Here is a 15,337-nt window from a genome sequence, read left to right on the forward strand (position 1 = left end):
ATACCTAAAAGTATCGATACAGTACTTTTTAATAACGATACAGTTTTGTGAAATGAAATATCACAATATATTGCAGAACCGATATTTTCTTACACCCCTAACCCTTTGGCGGGCTGGTTTTGGCCCCCGGACCACATGTTTTGAGACCTCTGCTTTAAAATAATGAAATAAATAAAAATGAACCATCTTTACTGTTAATCAATACTTCATCTTTTAATCAAACTTGACTGTATTAATAGAACTCCACCATATGAATGTTCAGTACATATTACAACCAGTCCAGTGGAAAATAAGCAATAGGTAGGGCTTCGAATACACGTGTAAAGAATCACAAAAATGATGAAATTTCGCTGAGGGCCAAACTTAAAAAATTCATAAATAAAAAATTAGTGGGAGCAGAGCTGTAGCCTGCAGGAGGCAAGTCTCCTCATGATATTTTCAAGTAAATTCATGCCCTGAGCTGGACGGTCCTTGGTGAGATGGTATCGAATGAGCTCATACACACCTGAAAATGTGTGGATTCTATGTACGTCGGGTGAAAACACATAACCCTTTTTCTAAAGCTAATGAATGGAATCAAACTCATACATATTTTGAACATAACATACGCAATTTGGAATTTATTGTCAATTTAATCATTTTATATGGAAAATTTCACATCCACAAAAGTAAATATGCCAAAACATGCCCAAATTTTACAGTCTTTATGACTGAATTTGAAAAATATATTAAATAACTGGAATTTATTTTTAAAAAGAAAAGCACAAGCATTCTGACAATTTATAAAGAATTCTTTAAAATGGACTGAATTTACTCTGATGTTTTTTTTTTTTCTTGGATACTTATATTTTAAGTTATTATTATTATTATTATTATTATTATTATTATTATTATTATTATTATTATTATTATTATTAATTCTTCTTTGCGTCTGTAAGCCTTTGCATTATGTTAATTTATTTGTTTGGATGATTTTTTCTTTTAACATCTTGCTGTTTGTTCAAAATTTCTCCATGTTTTGTATGCACATATTTTCAATAAAGTTGGGGAAAAAAATAGAACTTGAGAATATATCTGTATGATCTGACATGGACTGAAACAGGACAATACCTAAGCTAACGCAACCCTCTTATGATAGGATAATATTGTGACTCATTGACTACGAGTGTGTATTGGCAAGAATCTGACGATACAATACAAATCACAATAAGATATATCGTGATATATCACGATACAGTTAATGAGGCGATTTTTTTTGTTTTGTTTCTTTTTTTAAAAGATTATTTTCTGGAAAAACTTATTGTGCAGCATTTGGATGAATAAAGTTTAACATGCAGCTTTACCAGTAAAAAAAAAAACAAAAACCACATAAATAAATAAATAAATAAAGTTTTGCAGACACTACAGTTTAAGATCCTGCTTAAACGTTCATATTCTATTGTGAAAAGAATTACACAGTGTTCAGTCCCTGAATCATCCAACATCAGAACATTATTTATATGCCTTTTCAATAAAAAAAAAACCAAACATTTGCCTCTTTCAGACAGTAAAAAGTGCTTTTAGGGTGCTTGAACTATGCATTATTTAACAAAACAGTGTTATCAATTTCAAAAAAATCTACATTTATGACCTGCAATATCATAATACTACTTTTACAGTATACAAACAACAGAACAAAATACCTATGTGAATATGGAAATAAAAGAGCTTGAAAAACAAAAAAACAAAAATGAACCTCCGTCATGTCAGCATTTGAATAAATACCTAAAAACATCGATACAGTATCGTGAAGTGAAATATTGTGATATATTCCAGTACCGATATTTTCTTACACCTGTCATTGACCCACTTTGTTACCGTTTGATACTTCCTTTTCTGTGCTTGTTGATGCTCTTCTTGTGTCTTTGCATTTTTGTTTTATCGTTTGTTAAAAAATTTAAAATCTGGCTAAAGAAACAGTGCAACATAATTGTCTATGACTATCCTGATCACCTGTTTATATCTGTAAATTATATTCATTTTCATCTAAACACATGTATTTGTTTTTATTTGTGGTTTTCGCATTTTGAGATCCAGGTTGGGTTGGTATGGGGAGGGGGCGTATACTTTGTGTGTCACAAAATCTTGTATCATAAAATATGAATTTCTTTCTTTTTTTTGGTTTTTGTATTGTACTTTTGGAGATGCACAACAAAAATAAATACAAAACTGATCAAATCTTTTGTTAATATGATTAGCAGGGGCAAAAAAAAAAAAAACAACAACTCGAAAACGGTTGTGCGAAGATCCCCCAAAACTTCTGGACTGAACATCTGTTGTGAATGAAATTTATGACATGGAAAGGCTGACCTTCTCATTCAGCCTCACTGCTGATAAATGTCAAAAATATTGGGTAAAATGGACTGTGTATGTTAATCACAGAAATCCTTAAACTTGTATAATCTTATCCCAATTTGTCCTGAACCTGTTTGTATTTTGTTTGTCTGGAGATTGAACTTGGATGCTATAATTGTAGTGGTCTGTCTTTTTTTTTTTTTTTTTTTGTTTATTTTGTCTATTTTTATGTCCATATTTTACAATAAAGTATTAAAACAATTGATTAAAAAAAAAAAAAAGTAAAATCCGTCAAAAATAAAGTATAAAAAAACCCCCAAAACAATCAGCTCAGCATTACAAACACATGAACGATTATCTCCTGTACAGTGTAGTTATGACAACCCCTAAGACATTTTATTATCTTTAATGAAGTGATCTGTTCGGATTTTTAATAAATGTTTTGACATAATTGATTCCTTTCCTTAACGACGATGCTTTAATTTAATTTAATTATTTATTTATTTAATTTTTATTTATGCGCCGTAGCAGCTGAAAATGACCATCTCCGACACACACACTCAAAATATCTTTTCATTTCTTTCCTACTTTGCCCGTTTTATAATCATATTCCATGCCCTTGAAGCGGTTGTAAATGAGATATGACATATTTAACAAAACATATCAATGGAATGCATCTGTGCTGGGGATGCAAACCCCTGTGGGAAATAACGGAGATGACCTGTTTTTGCAACTGGTCCGGTTTGTCCTGGAGCTAGATGCATCAAAATGCAACCATTTCTAGATATTCACAAGTTATGCTAATCACACAATGCACACAAGTACAAAGAATACACACTGCTTCACTGGTGCACGGGGTAATTAATAATATCGATGGAGCATCCATTTTAATGAACCCTTACATGGCTTCAATCACAATGAGCCAAAAACACTAACGACACCATTTGAAGAAATAAAGGTGATTTGCCAGCTCTAATTGATATTTCGCTGATACCGAACTGAAACGGCACATATGATTATAAATGATTTATTACACATGGAAGCAGGTGTGTCAAATTTCAGCTGCCCACTGGTGTGTGTGTGTGTGTGTGTATGTGTGTGTGTGCATAGTAATTCAGTCTGCTCCTTCAAGTAATAAATCAAAAACCCAACATCTTTGCCATCAAAATCTGTTTCCTGTGATTCCTTCATCATGTCAACATATTGTCAGTGCCCCAGAAAAATACATTTATTCGATTCTAATCTGTCAGAAATGTGCTTCAGATGTGTTCCTTTCTACACTGGGTACGTAAATTAAGCCTTTCTGGCATGATAGGATCACAGGGGTTAATGTTCCAGTGGATCCTGGGGAACTTCACAAATATTCACAACTCAAATTTATGGAAGCTGCCCTTGTTTTCTTCAATTTCTTGTTCATGTTAATGCCTGGTACAACTAAAGGTACATTTGTTTGGAGAAAAATAATGATAATAACAAAAATAGCTCCTAAAAGTTTCATTTCAGAGCTGATATCTAGGTTTGGAGGCTGGTGCACACCTAAAGAGTCTACAGGGGATAGGTGGGTGGGAACATGAGGTACGAGTGCAGTAAAAAAAAAAAACAGGTATCCCGCACACTGTCCGTTCAACATGCAAAAAACTTTAATATAGAATAGCAACGTTTCGGTTCTCAAATATCGGGTCCAAAAATAGGACCAAAATTGGGACAGGAAAAACTACCTAGGTATCAGTGCATTTGATCTGAAAACATGTCTGTGTTAAATTTGATGATCCTAGTGGTTTTTCTAATCCAGAAATGTGAGTTTTTCATGAATCTCAGTCTCGTTCCAGGTTTTGTATGTAACCCATCGTGTCCACTTGTGTTACATGCGAAACCTGCCCATTTAAACGCACATAAATCGCAAATGGTTTTGCAACAGCGGTCATTTTTGTGAAACACTCTGCCTTGCATATTTACTTCGATTCTCAAAATGTACCTGTGAGAGAATAAAAACATATTCGAAAAAATAGTAGTGCATAATTTTTGTGTCCTTTTTAACGTGTTACGTGCAAATTTTTATATGCGCGTCAAATGAAAATGTTGCATCTGAAAAATTGTTTGTCTTTTATCTCAGTAGTTATTTATTTTCAACCCTATAATGCCAAATGTATCATATTTGATACATGAGTTTTGAAGCCCTCTACATGATTAGTGTGATGTACCTGTGAGAGAATAAAGATAATCAAAAAAATGGTATTGTGTACTTTTCATGTCCTTTTGACAGTGTTATTATTTTTATTATTTCACAATCTTTATTTAACCAGGAAAAAAAGATCACTGAGATTAAAAATCTCTTTTTCAAGAGTGTCATGGCCATGACAGCGGCAGAAGTTCTACAAAATGGAAATCACAGCCGTACATCCACATTAATATACATAAACACAATGAAAGTCAGGACTAAAAACAAACTTAAAACTGATAAGAACATACATATAAAAAACATCGCCATTATTTTAAAAGTATAATAATGTTACTGAAATGTTCTTCTATACCGCTATAAATAAAGACAGTTAAATTTGATGATCCTAGTGGTTTTTCTAATCCAGACATGTGAGTTTTTCATGAATCTCAGTCTCGTTCCAGGTTTTGTATGTAACCCATCGTGTCCACTTGTGTTACATGCGAAACCTGCCCATTTAAACGCACATAAATCGCAAATGGTTTTGCAACAGCGGTCATTTTTGTGAAACACTCTGCCTTGCATATTTACTTCGATTCTCAAAATGTACCTGTGAGAGAATAAAAGCATATTCGAAAAAATAGTAGTGCATAATTTTTGTGTCCTTTTTAACCTGTTACATGCTAATTTTTATATGCACGTCAAATGAAAATGTTATATCTGAAAAACTGTTTGTCTTTTATCTCAGTAATGATTTATTTTCAACCCTATAATGCCAAATGTATCATATTTGATACATGAGTTTTGAAGCCCTCTACATGATTAGTGTGATGTACCTGTGAGAGAATAAAGATAATCAAACAAATAGTAGTGTGTAATTTTCATGTCCTTTTGACAGTGTTATTTTTATTATTTCACAACCTTTATTTAACCAGGAAAAAAAGCTCATTGAGATTAAAAATCTCTTTTTCAAGAGTGTCGTGGCCATGACAGCGGCAGAAGTTCTACAAAATGGAAATCACAGCCGTACATCCACACTAATATATAATAAACACAATGAAAGTCAGGACTAAAAACAAACTTAAAACTGATAAGAACATACATATAAAAAACATCACCATTATTTTAAAAGTATAATAACAATGTTCTTCTATAGCACTATAAATGAAGACACTGTTAAATTTGATGATCCTAGTTGTTTTTCTAATCCAGACATGTGGGTTTTTCATGAATCTCAATCTCATTCCAGGTTTTGTGTGGAACCCATCGTGTCCACTTGTGTTACATGCGGAACCTGCCCATTTAAATGCACATAAATTGCAAATGGTTTTGCAACAGCGGTCATTTTTGTGAAACACTCTGCCTTGCATATTTACTTCAAATCCCAAAATGTACCTGTGAGAGAAAAAATAGATATTAAAAAAAAAAATTGTAGTGCGTAATTTTCGTGTCCTTTTGACTGTGTTACATGCAGACTTTTATATTAAGTATAATGTAAAATAATATAAAAATGTCTCATCTGAAGAAGAGTTTCTCTTTTCTCTCAGTAAATAGACCTAAAGTGCTTCCAAACTTGCTTCATAACATGAGTCTTGATCTGGTTTGAATTTTTAGCCCCCGTGTCCTGTTTTTAGGGTCCAGTTTCATGGAAGCGCCCATAAACATATTGTCAATAGGACTGAATAAGAGCCCCCTCTGTTCTGTCCATCCGGTGATTCAGCGGTGAAGCCACTGAAAATGGAGGGCCTGCTCTTTGAATCCTGTGGCTTCATCAGAAAATGGAAAACAGGCTACATACTGTATATTCCTTTTTGCACGGAGATAAGGGGATTATAAAAACACAAACAGGCCCTTGCACCTGAACATCCACACATACTGCCGGTGCATAAAGCCCACATGTACACTCCACAAACACACACACACACACACAACATCTCACATCAATGCACGTACACAGCCTGATCCAAATCATTTACCATATCCAAAGGCTTGAAAGAGGCAGACTCAGCATTGCTAATTCAGAGTTAAAGGAAATACAAGGAAAAGCAAAGCATGTCTTAGTGCTCTCCTTTAACCATGCTACCCCATATCAGAGGGAATGCGTCAGTCCTACCATGGTGAACACTCAATAAAACATCAAAAGGGATGAAGCTCAGAGCTCTGGACAAATACACACCCACGCAGATACCAGATACACTCAGAAACTCCCTTTCAATTTCTCATGCTCTCTTACACATATATGTACATATCCGTAATCATATATGACAAACACACACATTACACACACAGTGAACGCAGCTCATTAGAGTGAACGAACACTGTGGGCAGATGAGAGGTTTGCATCTGTTTAAAGGGGAAGCAAACACGTTGCGTAGCTTGAATGCTAAATTAAACTTCAACAGACCGTTTGTGCACAAACATCCCCTCGCTGTATCATCCGCAATGTGGAACCGATGCCCCGTTTGAGCCACCTATAAGCCGGTCGACAACAGACACACAGGAGCTGTCAACAACTTCCTATCAGGCTCCACTTCCCCCCAGTGGATGTTCTGCACGAGGAGAGACACTTCTTTTTTTTTTTTTTTTTTTTTTTTTTTAAATTTCATGTCCACAGGCAAAAGGCATTTAAATGGTGACTATTTTGCATGTTACATGAGGAGGTGACGGTATATAATCTGCTCGGGTTTCGAACAGCTTAGGGGACGGCTATTTATATTTAAATATTTTTAAATATTTTAGAGGCGATGGACAGGATGCGCATGCAGTCATAAATATTTCAACCTTTCCTTTACAAAAAAAACAAAAAAAAAAAGGAGGTAGCCTCGCACTTGTCTAGTATCGATCAAGAGAGCAGCAGATACACTCGTCCCCAAAGAAATTTAACAAATAAGCTTTTTTAATCCAGTTATAATTCCTGTCTGCAAAACCAAACTTGGCAAGCCAGAGTCATATGAGAATTACTGTACTGCATTTTTTACTGTATCAGCATTCGGAGAGGAAGGACACAAAATAAAGACAGAAAAAAAAAAAGAGAGAGAGAGGGAGAGATGCATTGCCGGTCTTGAATTTCCCAGTCAAACTTACATATAGAGGGAAATTGAAGATGAAGGTATAATGTAGGACACTGAACATAGTGTAATCCTGGACACAATCAGTTCTCTGTGAGCCGGGATAAAACGCACACACAAGCTCCTTTCAAATGCAAAGAGCCACTCACCATTATGAATAAAATGTGACTACAGTATAAAAGTAATTCCACGCGCTCACAGATAGTAGCTGTTGCAAAGACGTGGACAAACAGCCACTGCAATTATGCCCCTTCCACGAGCAGCCTCCCCTGGTGATAACCGCTATGTAGCAAAGAAACAGAGAGATGAATTGCTTTGCAGACAGGCATCTCTCCTCTCAGCGAACACACACACACACACACACACACACACACACACACATACAAGTATGCAGATACATTACATACATTCCACTCCACCTTCACATAAACACAAAAAAACACACAAAAAAAAGAATAACAATGCATTAGATGTGGCTGGAAAATCCTAAACCGCACATCCCAACTTTGCCGTCTGTAAAACTGCCTAAATACTGGACATTTTTTCCATCTCCCTCTCACACTTTTCCTCCTTGGCTGTATCTTTTGATGCGAGGGATTTTTGCAGTCTACTCTCCCGAAAGCCTGAAATGTGCTATTAATATATCCAAAAGCCTGTGGATGCGTTCTTACCTTGAAATAACATCCAGGACCGTATAGTCCACAAGATAATCTTGTCTGAAGCTTTGTGCTGTTCCACAACAAAGAAACAAAGCGGAAATCCTCCAAGTCTGTCCGATTTAAAACCCAATTCAAAGCCTTCTCTGATTAGAACTTACTTTGTTCACAAAAAAAAAAACACGCAAAAAAAAAAGAAAAAAACCTCCTTCATTGATTCTGTACATAATCCATGCTACTCTCCTTCCCTGGTTTGGTTTGGGAGAATTTCCTTGTGGGCTGCGTCCAGCTGATATTCCACCTTGGCACAGTGAAATAACGTTATGTATTCTACTGAAAAATGCGTGCCAGAGAGAGAAACAGGCACTGTAGGATCTCTTGTGGTGCGCACTACCAGCCCTCCACTGCAAGTGAATCCAGCCGGTGCTCTCACTCCTCTCCTCCTGCCTTCAGGAATGAAATTCAGCATCCACTGTTCATCCCCACAACGAGGGGAGGGTGTCCTCCCCCGGATGGAAACTTTCAGACACCTCTGCTAAACCTACTAGAGATGATAGCAGATGCCAGTAAGCCCTGATTAGGTGTTATTTTCCTTGATGCGCTCCCTCTTCAGTGGATTTTTTCCCTTTAGCTCCTCCAATTTGCCTGTTATATAGCTCTCTCCTCTCCGGAATAGGGTCTCAGAATGGATGCTGAGAAAGCAGCGGAATGAGGCGAGCCGCTCGTTCACCAGCTCCGTCTCCCTCGCTCTCTCTCTCCCTCTCTCTCTCTCTCTGACATGCTCCCTCCCTTCCTCCTACTGCACCTCCCCACCCTTTTCGTTTTCTCTCTCCTCCTCTCCTTCCCTCTCAAACACACACAGATATGCACTTCTCTAGCACTGGCTTTTGACAATTACTGCTGTGCCATTTCCAGCCATGTCAGACAGAAAGGTTCACCGCCCATCCTCCTCAGAGAAACAAATAACGCCTGATAAATATGTAAAATTAAATACACTCTGAGAAAAAAGGAGCGGGGAGTATATGGAAAACAGCACCGAGCCAAGACACAATCTAATCTGCTTCATTCATCCTCGTTAACTGAACACTGTGAACGTCTATGGAGTTGTGTTGTTGTTGGGGGTTTTTTTGCATCTTTTTCGCCTCTTTTGTCCTAACTTCTTTGTTTAATGCAGTCGCATGACCGGCTGTCAGGAGTGAATGAAGAGGAGGACAAAAATAGCAAAAAAAAAAAAGAAGAGAACGCCAGCATATGACACAGAAACAAGCCCATTACATACAGTATTCTATATCAGCGGCAGATAACCATATTATAATTATATGCCCAAATTTGTTATCGTCATGTGTACATACTGGATGTAGATAGTGATCATTAGCCCTGAGGAAAAGCATAATGATATAATGTGAATAACACTGAGAAACAGGAAGGAAAAAGCCTGAAAAAGCCTCCCACTCCAACGGTATCTCAGTGTGCTCCATTTGTCATGTGCTGAGAACAGTATGGCAACAATACATGCTGTTTTCACACATTTACTGTGAATATGGAACAAGCAATTACAGTGTTTAAGCCTGGACTCTAAATAAGCTGTTTACCTTCTCTTTCATTGCCATGTGTTATCCTTTACACCATCACAAGTTGTACAGTTCGATGATTGAACCTCTAAGTCACTAACTCTGAGTGAAGGAAATAGGTGTTAAGATTACAAAGCGCTTTCTTTTTTACTTGGCCTTGGCGACAGGGCAATGACCTTGATATTATCAAGGCAAGGTTGCATCTCATCAACACCTTGTCAGTAAGGCTCTAAGCCCCATGTAGAAACGCCTTTGGCAGGGTCACTTGCCCACTGTATTCAATCCATCATGCACGTCCGCCCCGAGGAGGCATGTCAACAATGTCATCACGTTTTTAGCAGAAAAGTGTTTCGGAGCAAAACAAGCCGTCTTACAGTGAGGTAGCGTCAGGGAAATGGATGGTTACACTGGTCGACAACAAATTTATTTTTTAAGTTTTTTGAGCTGATTTAGGATCATTTTGGTGTGCTGAATCCAAAAATCACATTAATTTTGCTCAGTCAGGTCAACTTTTTGAACTATGCTACATATTGGCTTTTTAACATTTTTGCTTACATTTATGGGCATTTTCACATCATATGATACAAAATTCTTTCCTATTTCTTGCAATAAACGAGTTCTGAAGATTTTACTTTTGCCAATTTACGATTAATGTTTTTTTTTTTAATATTACAGGTGAATGAAATGGCTTCGACTAGAACAGGGGTGTCAAACTCATTTTAGTTCAGGGGCCACATTCAGCCCAATTAGATCTCAAGTGGGCCGGACCAGTAAAATGATAACTGTGAAAAAAAGTACAATTATATTATGATCAGGTTTATATCTACAAAGTTTCCTTAAAAATCCGGATAACAGGAACAATTTCAATTGTCTTAAGAAAAATAAGTGCAATTTTAACAATATTCTGCCTCGGTTTATCAGTTTATCATTTACACATGTGCATTACAATCGCACAAAACATTTAGTGACAGGCAGAATGTTGGTAAAATTGCATTTACTTTTCTTAAGACATTTCCATTTGTTCATATTTGTTCAGATTATTCACATTTTTTGTGAAAGTATAGTTTGGTAATGTAAACATTTTCATGTAATTTTACTTTTCTCCACCAAAAAAATAAAGAGAAAATTTGGAGGTGTCATTATTTATAGGTTATTATGATAATATTTTACTGCTCTGACCCACTTGAAATCTAATTGGACTGTATGGGTCTGTATGTGGAACCTAAATTAAAATGATTTTGACACCATTGATTGTTAATATCTTCAGTGTCATTTTTGCATTTCACAAAATCATCCCGCGGGCCAGATTGGACCCTTCGGCGGGCCAGATTTGGCCCCCGGGCCACGTGTTTGACACCTGTGGACTAGAAGATCTTGCAAAAATAAGCCTGACGTATTCTGCTACATCTGCGGTGAATACACCATTGTACCTAACAGGAATCAAGTCACAAGTTTCATAAAGTGTGCTTACCAGTCTTATTTTGGTATTAATTATTATATTTTGCGAGACGATCAAATTTTTCAAAATCAAATTAGCAAAAAAAAACCTGACCTGATTGAGAAAAACAGATGTCATTTTTGGATTTAGCGGTGCAAAATGGTCCTAATTCAGTTGAAAAAACCTAGACAACTTACAAAAAACATTTTTTTGTAACCCAGTGTTATCTTTTACAGTTTCTGCAAAAATGTGGGAGTCAATGTGGAAACCGATGTAATGTGTGCCACTTTGGATTAACACGTCCACATATGAAACTGGTCCCTAAAAGCAGGAGAAAGGGGCTAAAAGTTCAAACGACATGTAGACCAATGTTATGAAGCAAGTTTGGAAGCACTTTGGGTCTATTTTAAGAGATACACTGTAAACCCGCACTTTGTATTTACTAAAATGCTTTAATTACAATGCACTTAAATGATTTAAGTTTTATGATGTTACTATAAAATGTTCAGTATATTCTACTAATTTGTAGACATAGTTGAAAGTACGAAAAAGTTTAAGTTGAATGGAATTAAATCACTCAGTTTTAGTCATGACCACACCTTTTTATCTTCGCATTGCATTGTGGGTATTGCGCAGGTTGTTGAAAATGTGTTCTTTTTCTGTGCAGGGGTTCAGCAGGGTTGCGGTGTTAGTGTTAATTTGGATTTAATATGTGTATGGCAGTGTTTATTGGCCTTTTTGTGTTTGTTTTTGTATTTTTTGTACAGCTGCACCATGAGTCAGAGCCAGAGGAAGAACTATGGCTTTACTGTTCATCTAAGAATGTTATTGTACAATGGAAATCCTAATATCATGCCAAATTAAAAGCTCTTCCTGTACTGGCAAATGACATTGCGCTAACTCACATTCATGCTACAACATATTAAGTTGAATAATTTCACAACTATTTTGGTCAGGAATAGGATTTTGAGTTTGATTATCTTAAAAAAAGTTGTTTAATCAATGATAAATTAATCTGGCTTCAACTGAGAAAATTAGTCAGTGTAACCTAAAATGCTGAGTTGAATGGTTGGATAGTGGGGTTGAATTTACGACAGATTTAAAGTACAAATAACTTGTCTTTTAGTGTTTTCTACTTAATAGTTTAAGTTCAATACTTTTAGCATTAAAGTTGAACCTACTTAAACCAATTGATTAGTCGATCATTACTCAAATCATTTAAGTGCAATCACTTGCCTCAAATTTTTTGAGTAAACTCTACTTATCCGGGCTTACAGTGTAAAAGAGAAACTATTTTTCAGATAAAACACATTTTTAAAATTATTTTACATTATATTTAATTCAAAAATCTATTTTAACCCTGAACCATTAAATCATTGACAGAAAATTCCCCCTCTTTGAAACTGGAGCCTTTATTGGTCCTGAACAACCAAAACTTTTTTATTTTTTATTTTTTTTCAAATATCAATTTCCATGCATGAGTTTCAATTTTGTATCATATTTGATACATCAGGTCTCAATGCTCAAATAGTATTATTTTTGAACAAACAAAAACATAATATAACACAAACATGTCTAACAAATTGGTAATTCCTTTTCAAAACTGTCAAAGTTCTTCCTCCTTCCTCATTAATGGCAGTCTTGTAGTGTCACTGGAAAGGCCTCCAGTGAACACATTCCTCCCCCTGGTGGATTATCTGTGTATTGTATGTATCTAATTGTGTACATCAGGTTTTTCAAGAAAAAAATATCACTAATCATGTAGAGGGCTTCAAAACTCATGTATCAAATATGATACATTTGGTGTTATACGGTTAAAAATAAATATTTACTGAGATAAAAGACAAACAATTTTTCAGATATAACATTTTTATTTCACGCGCACATACAAAAATCGGCATGTAACATGGTAAAAATTACACAAAAATTACGCAGTACTATTTTTTCGAATATCTTTATTCTCTCACAGGTCATTTTGGGAATCAAAGTAAGTATGCAATGGAGAGTGTTTCACAAAAATGACTGCTGTTGCAAAAACAGTTACGATTTATTTGTGTTTAACCCTTTCATGCATAGGTCACTCCAGTGGACAGTTCTTCTCCAGCTGTTCTCTTGTATATTCATGGGTTTTGATGTTTTAGCTCCACATCAGCCAACACAGTGGACACTTACGCATCATCCCATACACTGACATTCAGACCATTACTGTAACTGTGCTGTTCTTGATAAACCTGATCTGCACTAACATGTTTGAGTGTAAATCAATTGTTATTTGTCAGACAAGAAGGTTTTTTTTTTTTTGCATATTATCTCCATGAAGTGAGTAATTACTAGCATTAGACTATGTTAAAATGTGAGAAGACATCAGATTAGCAGCATTAAAAATGTTTTTATTTTATTGTTTTCATATCCCTTTCTGATATTGGGTTTTAAACACGTTTCTTTCCTTAAAAAAATTAAATACATGGATATTTTTTTTAACTCCATAGAAAAAAAAACTCGATCGCATTGTTGTTTTTCATGCCTAAGGAGGAATAAAAACACTGAAGAAAAACATTTTGACTAAGGTTCTCACAATTCATGCATGAAAGGGTTAAATGGGCAGGTTCTGCATGTAACACAAGTGGACACAATGGGTTACACATGAAAGCTTGAATGAGACCGAGATTCATGAAAAACCCACATGTCTGGATTGGAAAAAACACTAGGATTGTCAAATTTAACAGTGTCTTTATTTATAGTCCGTATAAGACCATTAACAGCCATGTTTTCAGACCAAATGCACTGACACCTAGGTGGCTTTTCCTGTCCCAATTTTGGTCCTATTTGTAGCCCCAATATTTTATAAAAAAAAAAAAAAAAAATTCCTTAATTTTGGGATGGTTCAGAGCAGGAGTATAATTTTTTTTGCATTTATCTGAGGTCATCATTAGGTACATCCTGGGTGGGTGGGTAGGTATGTACGTAGGTAGGTAGCTAGCTAGCTCGATCTAAAATCAGTTCGCCACCCTTGACTCTTAATACAGGGTGAGTCAGAAAAAACGCTCTTTTCATTTAAAGAAATTGTACCACTGAAATGGAAATGCTTATTTTTCTTTTGATTATACAATCATATTGATGTGGTTATTGAGCATGTCTGGCGATTGAATCATTGATTTATGGCATAGCATAACAGAGGGAATGTCCATTGTTTATTGTGCACCGAAATATCTGCCAACACAGTTTATGCCACCGTGAATGAAATTGAAATTGTCAACCATTACATCATGTTTACTCGCCATCAAAATGTTTTGTCTCAACGAAGTCGCCCGGCACGACCTTCAACCTGGCTACCATTCAGATTGATGCAAATCTGTGCTCGTTGTCGCATCTCTAACACAGCTCTTCTCGCCATTCGTGTTCGTCGTAGGGCTTGGATTTCAGCCGTGATGCGATTTCGGAGTTCCTGAAGAGTGTGTGGAACAGTCTGATACACACGGTTTTTAAGATACCCCCACAAGAAAAAATCAAGGGGGGTCAAGTCCGGGGATCTAGGTGGCCACTCTCTCTCCTGACCCAAACAGACAACTCGATGAGGAAATAATACCTGCAATCGCTGTGGTCTTGCCATGATGAAAACTCCCTGGGCACTGTCATGTAGGCCTATGTCCTGAGTGTGAAAGCAAAGCCCCGACTCCTGTAATTGCTGTCAATTTCAACTTTGTTCACTGTGGCATACATTGTGTTGGCAGGTATTTCAGTGCCCAATAAACAATGGACCTTCTCTCTCTTATGCAATGCAATAAATCTATGACTACATCACCAGACATGCTCAATAACCACATCAATATGACTGTATGGTCAAAAGAAAAATCAGTGTTTCCATTTTAGCAGTACAATTTCTTTAAATGGAAAGAGCGTTTTTTCTGACTCACCCTGTATCTTCAGAGTAATTTTTGCATTTCATAAATTCAGTCCATGGGCCAGATTGGAACCTGTGGTGGACCAGTTTTGGTTCTACTGCCCTGGTCCTCATTCTGGTCCTCCAGAGCAACTATCCAGCATGTTTTAGATGTTTCCCTCTTCCAGCACACCTGACCGTCCTTATCAGTCTTCTGCAGAGCTGGATGATC

At 36.2% G+C, this 15,337-nt stretch overlaps 1 protein-coding gene across 2 annotated transcripts in view; it reads right to left on the reverse strand.

Moving 5' to 3' along the window:
- The window catches only part of lingo2 (leucine rich repeat and Ig domain containing 2), a 908,701-nt gene extending 899,747 nt beyond the window's left edge, over positions 1-8,954 (reverse strand). For both annotated transcript variants that reach the window (XM_030145716.1, XM_030145715.1), the window contains exon 1: positions 8,232-8,954. The gene's annotated coding sequence lies outside the window, so the exon portion shown is untranslated. The remainder of the gene's footprint in view (positions 1-8,231) is intronic.
- Between the last annotated feature and the right edge of the window lie 6,383 nt (positions 8,955-15,337).

Source organism: Sphaeramia orbicularis, chromosome 10 (genome assembly GCF_902148855.1).
Source record: "Sphaeramia orbicularis chromosome 10, fSphaOr1.1, whole genome shotgun sequence".
NCBI lineage: Eukaryota > Metazoa > Chordata > Actinopteri > Kurtiformes > Apogonidae > Sphaeramia > Sphaeramia orbicularis.